Below are 15,810 nucleotides of genomic sequence, written 5' to 3'. Positions count from 1 at the left end.
GCATATGTTGTAGATGAATTTCATGGGAAATACCCGGGTGTGGCAGTGCCTAACAATTCGACCATAATGAGATTAATCACTCATTTTAGAGAATGCAAATCAGTTGAAGAGAATGTGTATCAGGCAAGAAGAGAACCGGAAGACAGGCCATTTTGACTGATGCTAAACTGGCTAAGGTTAAGAATATGATGCATCATTCACCTTAAAAAAGCTTGAGGAGACTATCAGCACACTGTCAGATTTCATATGGAAGTGCTCAAAGAGTGATGAAGCAGTTAAACATTTAATAGGAAATGTGGAATAAAATTGAGTTTTTTTAAGCTACTTTGTAGTAGCAAAGTAAAAAAATAAATTTTTCAGTCGTGATAAATTTACAGTTTAGGTAGATTTAATGCTATTAACAGTATTGAAAATAAATGTTAAAATTTTAAATATATTTAAATTAACTTTTCTTTGTGCAGGAATTCTTGCTGGCAATAGATGTTACCTCATCTGGGACACCTGAGGAAAAGCTCAAATGGGCATTTAGAATGTATGATGTTGATGGAAACTGTGTAATTGATATACAGGAAATGACCAAAATTGTTCAGGTAACTGCAAAATTAATAGTTTATCTTAAAATTACAGGATTAAATTGCAACATTAGATTTATTGTCAGTTCTACAAAGTTATGCAATAATCTGTTATTTTCATTGTTTCTTTTCTTTTTCTGTTCTGTGCTAATTAACTTCAGCATACTTACAGTTTTTGTCTTTCTTTATAGTCTTTACCCTTTAAACATCCCTCACAAATTAAGTAAACTTGATATATTATTATATAATTCACTTAAATTGTAATTAATCTCAAAATCTCTCTTAAATTGTTATCTTTCAATTTCCATATTGCTCCTATATATAATTTGACAGTCAATAGGAACAGATTACAAATATCCTCGTCTTATTTCTACCTGAATCAGAGATCAGAGATCTTCATCTTCTATTAACCACCAACTGATTCATGTTACAAGCTTATTTTTGATTTCATAATCGGTTATGAAAATACTAAGTTTTTAATTTAAAATTCAAGTTCAGTTGTTGATGTTTGTTGAAGCATATTTTTCAGAATTATTGTTTAATGTTCCCATTAAAAAATTTATATAAGCAGATTTAATGATTAAAAAAAAAAATTGCTTTAAAACAGTGATATTTTAATGATCCCACAAATTAATGCTTTAGAAACACCGGTTACAAAGCAAATTATATCTTCTTCATTAATTTATGATTGCATGAAATAGGATTATTTACTTACTTATTTACTTTACTTATCACTTTGTTAAAATAGGTTCACTAAAAAATAATTGAGCAGCAGAAGTTTTAGAAATTATTACATTTTTTAAGAAATTATCATTAAAATTTTAATGAATTATTTAAATGTTATAATCTATCGATTCCTGTGGAATAGCTGGGGTAAAGGATATTATTACCGGAATAAAATACAAAGGTTAGTACTACCCAGCAGTCATTATATATTAAAATCACTAATTGTATACTCCACTTGAGTTTTTAAACAACTGAATCTGAGAAATAGATTTGAAAGAGATTTAAAAATTATGCAGATTTATGGAGTGAAATTTGTAAAATTGGATTTTGTAAAGAATTTTTGCCTAGTTTTCTTTCAAATGGTCGATTGAGGTGCATTTAATTTCAGCTCAGTTGAAATTGTACACCAAACCATACTGACAGACATCAATTAGCTTAATGTTACATGACGCATTACCCTTTGTTTATATTTCATAAAACACTTCAAATAATTAATCTTCTATAAATGCACTGGTAATTATAGTATGACAAATCCTGTAAGGAGTAACCTGGTTCAAATACCTTGCATTAAGTACAGTTTTAACAGAGAAGTTAAAATTTTAATTTATTTTTAAGAAATGTTTAAAAAATATAATAACACCATTTATGAATCATAATTATTCCATTTTATTAATTATTTTATTTTTCTTTATTGTCATCAATGTGGTATATTTTATTTACACTTATTTTTATTGGTACTCCTATTGTTATAAAAATTACCTGTCGTATTATGTTTGTATGATATTGACACCAATTGATTTTAAAAAATATGTCTCTAAAATAACATAAATTATTAAACAGGATACTTTTTTTGTAAGAAAATGTCAAACTTCTAGACATAAAATCAATTAAGTGTTTTGCAATTAGATAAATTTATCACCCAAGTTTGTTTTTATTTTATTTATTGACTGCCTTTGAAGATAATACAGAGTGGCACAAAAGTCACTTAACATTTGTTTATAAAAGTACTGAATTTATTTTATTTTATTTATTACAGACAGTACTTACAAATATATTTTATGTTCAAAATGTTTTCCATATTCATTAATACATTTTTGCAGTCTTTTGGGAACATGCACTATGGCAAAGTTCTCTATCACTGTCCAAATCATCGAATGCATCGTAAATGTAATCTTTCAGTTCATCAATAGTATGAGGCTTTCTAGAATAAACAGACTCCTTGAGACACCCCATATGAAAAAAAATCTATTGGCGTAATATCTGGTGAATCTGGAGGTATATCGATGTCTGCCTGTCGACCAATCGCTCTTCTATCAAATGTTTCATTCAAATAATTGCAGACTGCAGTGGTGTAATGTGGTGGAGGGTCATGTTGGAAGTAAATTTCGTGAATGTTTTCAGTACATGTCATGAGTCCTGGTAAATTTTTACAATGTGTTATTATTATTGTTTCAGTGTTTATAACTTGTACCGTTTCTTCTTAAGATATTATTTTTTTTATTCCCAGGTAACGTAATTCTAAAAAAAATTACCTAAGTCCTCGTTTAATATGTTATTCATATTTCAGTAATCTATAACATTAATTTAAATAGTTATTAGCAAAACATCATTTCCTTTATGAAAACTAATTCTATTGCTTAAGGTTTTGAAATGACTTTGATGCTGTGTAGATTAACTTACAATTATTAGTGATTGTTATTATTTGAATGATAAAAGGATTTCATCGTGAACCTGTTTTATCTCTTGTTATCACTATTTATATCTTATGATTTCATAGATGTTGATTAGAACATCTATCTACAGATCAATGAATACAATGTTCAATTTGTTACTACCTTAAATGCTTTGAAGATGTGCTTGTTATACTTTTTACTCGGTTTGCCACGGTTAGTTTTTGCTTTTTGTTTCGTAGTATCATTAACTACTTATTTCTAACAATGAAATACCAAGACTATATTACAAAAAATTAATTTGGTTTTTATGAAGTGGATGGTGAATCTATGAATATTGAAAATTAATGTACAGTTGATGAAAATGGTTGATAGAGTTGCAGAAACTGATTTTTACTGCTTGTAATGACAATTTTTTATGGAATTTATATTCTGCAATATTTTCCATTATATAATTCAAAGTTTTAAAACAATATATTTTGAAGAATTTAATGTTATTCAATTTTATTTTTTTTAAATGTTACCACAACAGAAATACAGTCACCTGGTAAAGAGTTTTTCTAACATTGTTTTGCTTTCATTGTTAATGCAGATTAAATGTTTATTCTTTGCCTTTTGTCATTTGTGCACTATTGTTTATTATGTATAGTTATTAATATTTTAGAAAAAGGTTTACTACAAAAACATTATATGTATGTTTCAGACATAAAAATGCTTAAGAATAATCCTTAAATTGTATAAATTTTGAGTCGATTACAGAATCAATGTAAAAGTATCATGAACTTTTACATTAATGACAAGTGCTATTTGTTCCTTATGATGACATCATATATTTTAAAATGTTAGAAGATGTTTAAAACAAATTTACTTCTTACCAAGCTAATGACTTATTCACATTTATTATAATGAACTTTAAGGACATAAGTTCATGCCAGAGTGTAGTGCTTCTGCCTTTTATCCAGAAGATTCTAGTTTTAAATTCTGATCAAACATGGCACTTTTCACCGGCTAAAAACATCCATTTTTCATTATTAGTGAAAATTGAATTTGTTTAATATCTGCAGTTATTTGAATAAATATACAGATTAGCCTGTATTCTTTAAAAGATATCAGTTAACTAGTTTTATTCAATATGAGACTTAATATATTAAAATAGTACCATTACAATTAATCTTACACGTTACTGTTACTTGTGTTTCATAAATTTCTATTTTTTTATAATTTTTTGTGTTTTTATAAGTTGGATTGTACTCCATTAAAAAGTAATAACTATTTTTCACAGTCTTTAAAAGACCTTATTTATTTGCTCTTTAACAGATTGGTTATAAGCTTTACAATAATCTTGTCGGTTCAATTATAGTTTGGTAAACTTGGCATTACCAGTTTTAATATAGTGCTGTTAACTTAATCCTGACAGTGTTAACTTTTAACGATGCTGTTAATCCTGAAATCCAAGGATTGATAGCAGCACTGAGCTTTAATTTATAGCCATCTTTATTTCAAGGTTTATCAACTCTATCATTCCATCTTAATGAAAAAGATCAATGAACAAGTGGAAACCAGTAATACAGCATGCATTGCTTAATAGTTCAGTATAAACTTTATCAGTTATAATGAAATTAAATTAAATGAGGACTTGATTATTTCAATTTCATTTATTATACAAGATTTGTTATTTTGTTTTACACCTGGTTTACAAAAACAAGTATTTTGTTTACTAATCACTGCCCCTCATTTGTAGAATTTTATAACAGGGAAATAGAGAAAGTAAATAATTCTGTATTAATAAAATCTTCTTTTTTTATAAGTTTTTTATACGGATTTAGTTTTTACTTATCAGTAATTTTGTTGTTTTTAGTAATATTTTGTTCAACTTATTTTTTGAGGAAAAAAAGATTAACCAACATCGATGTTCTTCTTTACTATATCACATTATATAGTATTATAATAAATAAAATATGTATGTTGCGCCTCTTATTTCTCATACTATAAACTGTTGCTTGATAATCATAAATTTATTATTAGTTAACGTAAAGTAAAATAATACATTTTTAATATTATAAATAATTTTTATATATATATATTAAAAATGATAAAATAAAGCATTTACTTATTTATGTAGGTATAGTATAAGTTGATATTATTTATTAACGGTCATTATTTGTGAATTTTTTTTGTACATTATAAAACTTAAGATAAAATTGTTCAAAGAAAATCAAAAAATTAATTAGTATATGTCCAACTTGAATATAAACTGATAAACATTCTATTTTTAAATATTTTATTATAATTTCCACTTTTTAAATTTCATGTTAAGAAGCATCTCATATAGTAAAATATATTATCACATCTCCTTTTTTTAGCTTTATCTTAATTTGCTTTAATAAAAAAATTGAAGTAATAATATTTTAAAGTGATAACAAAAAATAAAAATTTTATCTATAAAAAGATATTATATTCTTAATCATTTATCCTTGAGCTGGTATTTGTCATCTAATTAACCTCTGTCTATATCCATTACATCAGTAATAACTTTAAGAGTCTTAATAGTTTGCTGATGGAGTTCTACTATTTCCTCTCTATAATAATTTTTGTTTTATGAGCTTACCTTTTCAAAAGCTTGTCTACCATATAAACAGATTTTTGAGTAATCAAACCACTTGATTTATAAATTGTCACGGTTGCATTTAATAGCGAAAGTTAACCTACTGTTGCTTTTTTGTTTTTTTTTTTTTCAGTATGTAAACCAGTTATGTTTTAACATATAAATTTTATTTTAAACAGCCGAAGAAAAAATTGTTACTTTTTTGTACTAATCCTGTTGGACTGGTTCAGTTCTATTAATTTTAATTAAAAATAAGTTAAAATTATATCTGATCACAGTGTTGTTCCAGCTTTAAAATAACAGAATAGTGTTTTTGATAATATAATATTTGAAATATACATATTTTGAGCAGTCAATTTATGAAACATGTTTATTGACTTAATTGTGTATTAATAATGTCAATACTAATACATTTATTAAATATCCATTATTGAACACAAACAATCTTTCTGAAATGTATGTATATTTATTTATTTTATTTTTTATGTATTGTATTAAATGCTTCATAATGTTTAAATGCTCCGAAAAATAAAATTAATCAAATATCCTGGGCCAGCATGTCTACTAGTTTTATAAAACACCTTGATTCATTAATTTAAAAAAATGTTTATTGGCATCCTGTGTAATTTGAAGTTAATTAAATGAAAGCTAATTCTTAACAGTGAAGCTAGATTGTATTGTAGAACTTACAGTAAATTAAAAATTAAAGTTTGTGTATTGAAAATTTTAAGATTGAACCTTCTCTTTTCTAAAAAAATAGCTATCATAGTGTAATTTAGTTTTAGCGCATTGAAAAGAGTTCTTGATCAATTCATATCAAATTTTTTTTATCAAATTTTAGAAGTAAAGTTTCTACAAACAAGTGGAATGCAAGAAATATGTATTTAATTGTTTCACAGTACTACTTGAGCAATATATAATTATAACTAGTAGTAAATTTTTTTAAAATATTGACGCCAGGTAGTTGAATAAATGCATGTCACCTGATGTAACAGATACTAACCAGCTTAAGGGTTAAAAGAGGTATATAATCTTTTAGCTGTGATAATTTATTATACAATTTTTTTAAATAAAATTATAAAATTTGTTAAATGCATTTGAATTTATGGTTAGTTTAACAGTTCATGTTTGATTCATAGATATTTTTAACTTTGTGCCATTTGTAAAATATAAATCACCGAGGGTCTTTCATTAATATATATTTACTATTTTTTGTTTTTTACATTCATTTAGAGTTATGCAAAATGGTTTATTAATTAATTTTTTTTTTTTATAATTTGATATAATGTAAAATAAAGTATGTAAATAACCTTTTTATATGATGATTTTTTATCTACAGAAAATATTTTGGGGAAAATGTTTATGAGCCGTAAATTTTTATTTTAAAATTTAATTCTTAACATCAGAAACAATATATATACTAATATATCTTATTAGAATTCAAGAACAGTTTATATTTAATAAATTCCATTTCTTTTTTTTTTTTTAGTTAAGAATGTGTGGGATGATCAGTTACAGATATCACCAGTCATATTAATTTATTTAATTTATTTTAATGGCTCTATCCATATGATGACCTTGTCAAACTTTATTTGCAAACAATTATCCTATAAAAAAAAGAAATATATAATAATATTACTACTCAAAAAAAAAGACATTTGTGAGTGTATATTAAGAAATATATATATAGTAATCCCTTTTTTATGTAAGATTAATGAGTTTTCCAAACACCACATTATTTTGTATATAAGTGTCATATTAATATACATTTAATAAGTTTGGTGTGTTGTGTTTGTTATATTATATGTATATAATTACAATTATTGATTGAAGTAAGTCTTGTGAATTTCTATTTTGCTAGATTCTTTTTCACGCTTGATTACTTAAACACCATGCTAAAAATTAGTTTGTTGTCATTAACAGGGATTGATTGAAAAAATATATATATGATATGTAATAAAATGTTAATGCAAATAATGACTGATTAAAACATTATAAGACTAAATCATTTTATTTAAATGATTTTAATTATTATATTTTTCAAAATAATAGAAAATGTTTATTATTAATTTGCAGTAAAATTACTTTAAAATTATTCTTTCTCTTTTGTAAAATTGTCATAATAAATTTTAAATAGGAATTTAGGAACGAGAAATCCCTCTGTTTATTAATTAATACTCAAAATGTTTCTTGAAGTAGTATAATATTTTTATTTTGTTATGTGCTGTGTACATAGTGTGTGGTTATTGTATGTTTAGTAGTATATGATCAGTCAGGTAGGCGTTTCAACTATTTATACCGCTACATAGCTTGTCTTTTAGGCTGTTTGAATTAAAGTAATTAATTATATTTGCCATGTTAAGGATTTGATTATATGAGATTATTGAAAAAATAATCTTATTCTTCAGTTTATCCATCAAGTAACAGTACTTGTTAGATTTTTTTTGCAATCTCCAGCGTGGAAACAAAAACCTGAAATGTTTATTTCCTTTGTGAGAAGTCATATATCATTAACTAAATAGTCTTCACTGGTCTTCCCAGCTTAACGATCCACCTACTATCTATCTCGCTTACAAAAGAGTATTTTTAAGGTTTAAGGTGATAGACCTCTGTAGGTTCATCTCATTACTATACATTGTTCAAATTATCACTTTGGTTTACAGAACTGGATTCATGATGGTTTTGGGTTTTATTATTTTTATATGCATATGTGTTAGTAATAGTAAAATGAGCTGTTGCTACTGCTGTCATAGTCCTGAATTAAGCAATTAGTATATATATATTTATAAAAATACTGTTATCGGTTTAATTTAAATTTGATTTATATGGTTGATATCTCTTTAATTGCAAAAAACCTCCTTTAAACTGAAGTTTTATCATTCTGGATTAATCTTAGTTATTTATCCAGTTTTAAATAATTTATCCAATAGAATAATTATTTTGGAAATATTATTTTGAGATTGTTGCCTGACTGGATAACTTTAAATATCCATCATAAATATGTTCTGTAATGTAAAGTTAGGTTGTATTGAATCTTAAAATTTATGTATTATTACCATACTTCTGCACAAATTTTTGAATTGTAGTTATGATAGCTTTAAAATATTATTATTTTAAAGGAAATTTAAATAAGTACCAAATTTTTATAAGACTAAAATTTTTTGTATAAAAAAAATCTGATAAAAAATATAAAAAATATGATACATGAACAGGGATATATAAATAGCCATATATGTAAATTGTTGTTTGTTTATAAACGTACATATTTTGTGACAAAGCTAAACATATATATATATGTTGTTTATGCATATATATGTAGATGAGAAAGCAACAGTAGTTCTGTTTGTATGATGCTAAAGCCGTATAATCATACAAAAAAAAAAATAAAAAAATAATACTTTGCTGCATGTGTATAAAATATAGTAATGTCTTGAATTGTGTTATATGTTACAGATTACCAAAATTATTTTAATAAATGAGATGTTTTGTCTTTAAAATATGTTAGCATGACATAATAACATATTATTTTTATTTAGTTAAATGGACGATTAAAAGTTATAACATGTTTGAAATCATTAAAAATAAAATACTAGTTTCTTAATACTAATAGCATACATTATGTTTAATAAATTTACTTTAAATAATTATGGTGGTAATTCTATTTCTTCATTGAAATATAGAATAATAAACTATATGAGTTTGCACAAATTATCTACAAAACTTAGTTTTTAAGGATTTTGTTTTTTAAATGCAGGGTTATATAATAAAAGGCATTAAAATACTTTTTGTTTAAAACTTAAAAATTATATAAAGAGAATGATTAAAAATGTATTTTCTAAAAGAAAGAATAGTGTGTAAGTAAATAAAATAATAATTTTTAACAAGAATAATCTTTTTTAAAAGATTCAAATAGCTTTATAAAAAAGTTAATAAATTTTTCATATGATTTACTATAAATTATGCGATTAACAATATTTCATAAATGATAATTCATTTCAACATTTAACAAAAGCATTTAATGGTGGTAATTAATATGGTTCTACACATAGCCAAATATGTAACAAATTAACACCCTTGCTGAGTTTCATTTAATCGCTTCTTTGATTGTGACATCTTTTATACTAAATGACATGTTTAGTTGAGACTGTTGTTGAAATGAAGATGAGTTGAAGTATTATTCTTTTTAAAAAAGATTGCGATCTATGGTCGGCTGTGGGAAGAGAAAATGATTTGTTTACATTTCATCGCATATCGTTTAACATATCCATGTGAATTTATTTTTAACATTAACAAGTATTGCATCATTCTTTTTAATACATATGTATTTATAAATCAGTCGATAGACTTTGACAGTCAATTGTGATTAACGACTTATTATAATGTTCAGATTCATACAGAAATCTTTTCATTTACATATAAATCTTAATCTGTATTTTTATACTTTGTTATTATATTGTAGTTATAATGTTACAAATATGTTGTTGAAATTATATCGATAACTTAGGCACTGGTGTGATGAACTGCCGATACTGAATAGAATGGTTTTATTGTGAATAGTAGTTATCAGCTACTGTAGTGTGTGCTACTCTGTAGTTTCAACTAAACATCCCATTCAGTATACTTATCCCTCTTAGCATTACCGAAGCACCAGTTAGTTTTCCTCTAAAACGTTTATTCATATTTGCTTTCTTGGCTATCTAATTAATGGCTATATATTTAATTTCCTTGAGTTTAATTAATAATAACAACTTGCATATTCAATTCTTGTTACAGAATATATGATATTTTCTTTTATCATAAATAAAAATTATTGTTTGTAAATAATCAGGATTTAACCGACCATTGAAACTAATAAATAGTTTACCTTGTAGAATCTTTTTTGTTAAATATTATTAGACCGTGGTAAACCACAGATGATATTATTTTGTATTTTTATGTTATGGTGTAACATATAAATTATTTTAGAAATAACTACATACACAGATACAAACTTAAATTTATAACACTATACTTACTTAAATACTGATTGAATCAATGTTATTATACATTAAATTTGTAAATTACATTACGTAGGATATTAAGTAATATATAATTCTCACAGTAGTATAGATTAATATACAATACAATATTCTCTTTTTTTAATTTCAGTTAGTAATTTTATCAATCATAACTAAATTTGCAAAGAAGTAAATGTAATGTATTTCTGTATGTAGCTTTTCTCCTCAAAAAGTATATTTCTTTTATTTTTAATTTGCATATATCTATAGTGTTTCGTTTAGTAGACACATTTAACACTTGAATTTTTAGAAACTGATTATTTACCATAAGTGAGGAATCTCTGTACCGTAATGCAGAATTTTGAATCTATATTTAAATTATTATATGTGTAATCTATATCCAGTACTTAGAAAATAAGCATACTAGGTTTTGTAGTTTTTAAATCATAAAAATAATAATCTTACCAAAAACAATGATGTTATATTTTTTAAAGCACAGATTTATATACTTTAGTGAAGTTCAATTTTTTTTTTATTACTTAATTTTAAATTAATTCTTTAATATAAAATTTTTGAAACTTGTCCATTACAGAATTTCTGATCAGAGGATCTTTTTTGTGCAAAACTAGGGATTACCGTTAACAAAAGTTTTTTATGCAAATTACAAACCTTGGAAAGTTTGGTACATAATCATTATTTCATATGGTTTTCATATAAAACAAAAATACAATTTTTTCCACATTGGGACACACTTGCAAAAAATCGTTTACTGAATTACAAACCGGTTATTTATGTATTATCATCTTATGTGTTTGCATAATTATTATGCTTATAATTTAATAATATTAACGTAAAAAGTTTTTAATTATAATTAGAGAAATAAAACTTAATGCCAAATACTGGAGTTATTAATATTCTAAACTTGAGGTATTTTTAGGTTATGTATTCTGATTTCATGTGTATGTTTTTTAATCTTTATATCTTAATTTGATAATTATTTTTTAAACGTAATTCATATTTAAAATACATAGAAAATGTAATTACCAGTTTCATCATGTATCTGTTACTTCATGGATTTAAGGATAGGATTTACTTCATCGAAGTAAGGCTGTATAGAAAATTACTGTTATTAAATTGAGGACTTTTGCATTGTTCTCCTCTATTCTGTTTTGCACAAGTTTTAATATATTTATAACGATTTATCAGTAAGATTTTGTAAATTAAATGTATAGTTAAATGTAAGTATGCAAATTTTTATTTTATTCAGAAGTAATTGTGTGTGTTTTTTTTTTTACATGTTATTAGAACTTCTAAAAGTTGTGTGTACTTAATATTTTTGCATTACAGTATTATTGTTTAATACATTTGTACTCATATTTTTAAAGCACAATTGAATTTTTACTAAAGAAATTTTTTTAACACTGTTGTAAATATGTAATTAATTCAGTTATTTTCAATTATGAACACATTAATTTAAAAAAAAACATAACACCTTAGCATGCTAAAGTAGTGACAGTGTCAGCTATGTTTATTTTTGTATGGTTTCAGTAGTATTTATAAAACATTGTAAAAGTGTTAAGAGAATTAAAACAAAAACAGGATATCAGCATCATTGTAAAAAGTTGATTGCAATTTTACTGTTCATCTTGTTTTATGTTTTATTACAAAATTAAAAGAATTTGAATATCTTTTTTTAAGATTAATTTTCATCTTTCATGCATTTATTACAAAGCGTTTTTAATATTTTATATCTTGAACCAAATCTTTTTTTATTTTATGAGGGTTCCCTTCAATTCTCTTCAAAGGATCGATTGTCACATAAAACATTGGGATACCATGAAGGAAGGGTCTCTTTTCAATTAATTTTTTTCTTAATTTATGTTAAATGTCCTTAGTTGGGTTACTGCTGCAGATCATTGATATCGTCAGTGTGTTTGAGTTGTTCACATATAGGGAAGCTTTACATGCCATGAAACTTTATTATTTTCAGGAACTAGTTTACAGCAGTTTGTATTTTATCATTTATGCTCTCAATAGCCTTGAAATATTGTAGGAAATTTCATCCTGAAATATTCTGTACTTAACAGAGTCATCTGTTTGTAAAAGATGTAGCTTACTGGTTTGCTTTACGATTTTCTTAACTTGGTTTCAAATGTTTTTTTTTAAATGGGATGCTCAGATTCTTAAAATGCATATTAATAATATTGGACTATCACTCCTTTGAAAAATCAGGGTATTTTTAAGGCTTTCAATGGCTTTTAATGCTTTCAACTCAAAATTCTTGCAGAAGTAGACTAATTACCTGACCAAAATATACTTCATAGCAGTTTAAATACATCATTACGTATGCAGATATTTTCATGATCTAGAATTTGTATTGTGTCTGTCTGCCTTTTACAGGTTTTTAATATGGTAGCTGTCTTTACATTAGAAATACATTTTTAAAATGTCTTTTTGAGCAAGTAATATTATATAAATTCATTTTGATTGCAAACACAGTTATATTTTTTTATTATTACTCCTCATTTTTAAAAATGTTCTTTATTTTTTTTTTTGTATCTGATTCTAAGAATGGTTGTATATCCACTTATTGGTCATATAAGTACACCTAAGTACCGTTCACACTAAGAAGACAGTAGGTCTACTTTCTATTGTGCTGTACTGTATAGCCTAATAGATATAGATAACCCCATTTGTAGAAGGTTTATTTTTATCTTTTGTTTGAACTTATTAGATTTTAATTTACCACTAAAGAATTTTTCTTGATGAAACTCTCTCTCTCTCTCTCTCTCTCTCTCTCTCTCTCTCTCTCTCTCTCTCCCTCTCCCTCTCCCTCTCTCTCTCTCTCTCTCTCTCTCTCTCTCTCCCTCTCCCCCCCTCTCTCTCTCTCTCCCCCCCCCCTCTCTCTCTCTCTCTCTCTCTCTCTCTCTCTCTCTCTCTCTCTCTCTCTTTCTCTCTTTCTCTCTTTCTTTCTTTCTCTCTTTCTTTCTTTCTCTCTCTCTTTCTTTCTTTCTCTCTCTCTTTCTTTCTTTCTCTCTCTCTTTCTTTCTCTCTCTCTTTCTTTCTCTCTCTCTTTCTCTCTCTCTTTCTCTCTCTCTTTCTCTCTCTCTTTCTTTCTTTCTTTCTCTCTTTCTCTCTTTCTTTCTTTCTTTCTTTCTTTCTTTCTTTCTTTCTTTCTATCTCTTAATTTACCCAAAAATAATAATGATAATTGACAGTTAAACAAACACTAGAAATTATTTGTTTTACTAATAATTGAAAAATTAAGTTAACTTTTTAATGCTTCTTGTATAAAAAATATTTATAAAACCAGATTATGCATATAGTTCAGAACTTGCTCAGTCGCATTAATAAATATTAAAATGTGTTTATTAAATGTAATTCCTATTTGTAATTTTAATGGAAACATTTAATAAAATAATTATTTTATTAGAATAATTATAGATTCTTATAAAAAAAATGTCTAAAAAGTAGTTTGCTTAATAATCATTAAACATTAACATTAATCATTTTTAAAATAAAAATTATGGTTATATAAAAATATTTTATAATGCCTGAAACTTGGTCTTAGTCTCCTCTAGTAATTGTAATGATGAAATATTAATTGCATATAAACGTGATGCAATTAATATCTGATTAAGAATAGGAGTAGTGGCTGAGACTTCACAATGCGTCCTATGCAGTGAAGAAGAAATGATAGTGGATCATATATTTTTATGTCCAGCAACTTTACATATGGTAACTGGCAAGAGCCGTGTTAATATGGCGTCTGTATATTGGGCTGTAGGAATAAAGTGGCAGAAATGCCTACTTTGGTGTAGAAAAAAATAAATAAATGTAATGTTTTCCTGAGTTGTATGATTGATCTTATAATTGATGTATTTCAGGAATTATTTATAACCCAGATCTGTTGAATTTTGTTGATGTGAATAGAATGAAAGGAACAATTATGATTTTGATGGGTTATTTGGTTGTAAAATGAAAAAGAGAGATGGTGGTGAATATCAGAAGATAGTTCTGTTGCTTAAATTTTCATTATCCTAGTATGATTCGTCGAGTCAGTAGCCAATTCAGCCCCTTTATTATTCTCAAAATCTGATCTTAATTAAATATTTTTCCAGGATTTCCTACAGGAACTCAAAAAGATAAATAAATTTCAATATTTCAGAGAAGGCTTGTTAACTTTATTTAAAGTTTATACAGTTTTCAAAACAGCTTCCTAACTTTCTCTTTTGTAATTTTAGTTACAAATTTCAGTATTTTGTTTTATTTCAGTTCTTATATAATTTTTATCCACGCAAGATCTGAAATTCATTGTTTCACTTGCATCTACTTAGCAGAGGTTCATCAATTTTTTATTAAAAAAACTTAATGCCTATTGTATGATGAATACTTTATCAGAGAAATTATTAACTGATTTTCATTCTTTCCAGGAAAATTATTAAATACTGTCAAAAATTTGATTGTGTATTTACTTAAGTGGGTAATTTTCTTCTTCCAGAATTGTTATTATAGTTATTATAAGATGAATTTTCAGGCAATACAAATATTCACTATTTGTTTCTAAATAAATTCTCTATCGGGTTTCCACTAGAAAGTGTATTTTGATGCATTACTTATGTATAGGAATTTATTTTTTTCTTAAGAGTTTATCACAGATACCAGGAGATTAGTTTTGTAGCTTTTTAATGAGAGTTCCCTGACAAATTAAGGATTTTAATTTTTATTGACGTCTTGTATTTTACATTCTAATTTGTTATAACTGTTATGTACTTGCTCTTATAATTATGAGTATAAGTCAGAAATTACTTTTTATATATAATCTTTTTCAGAGCTTTTGCTTATTTCATTTTAATAGATTTTTATATAATTGCTAACAGAGTATTTAATTTTTGCTATGAAAATACCCTCTGATTATTAACCTGTGCTTGTTGTTCAGAGCATGGTGAACATATGGACTATTAGTTAGTATATTATGCTTCTGAGGGAGAAAAAACTGGCCACATCCTATTAATCCTGACCAAGGACACCTTTCTAGTTCGCTTAGGCTTGTTAGCAGCTTATAGTAGCACTAAATAGGTTAAACCTCCCGTTGGGCTAATTGCATGTACCCACATACTGGAAATAAAAATATTTAAATAGTTAAATATAAGTATTTTAACCAGAAATCATGATTTATTATTTAAGTAAATATTCTGAATAGCTGCTGCAGAGATTTTAGTCATTCCTTTGTTTGTAAT

At 25.5% G+C, this 15,810-nt stretch overlaps 1 pseudogene; it reads left to right on the top strand.

Moving 5' to 3' along the window:
• Positions 1 to 461: 461 nt before the first annotated feature.
• Positions 462 to 15,810, top strand: part of LOC142317384 (neurocalcin homolog) — a 38,891-nt pseudogene continuing 23,542 nt past the window's right edge.

The sequence above is a fragment of the Lycorma delicatula genome, chromosome 1 (genome assembly GCF_047948215.1).
Source record: "Lycorma delicatula isolate Av1 chromosome 1, ASM4794821v1, whole genome shotgun sequence".
NCBI classification, from domain to species: Eukaryota; Metazoa; Arthropoda; class Insecta; order Hemiptera; family Fulgoridae; genus Lycorma; species Lycorma delicatula.
Note: the sequence above shows the minus strand (reverse complement) of the source record. Positions and strands in the feature narration are given on the sequence as shown.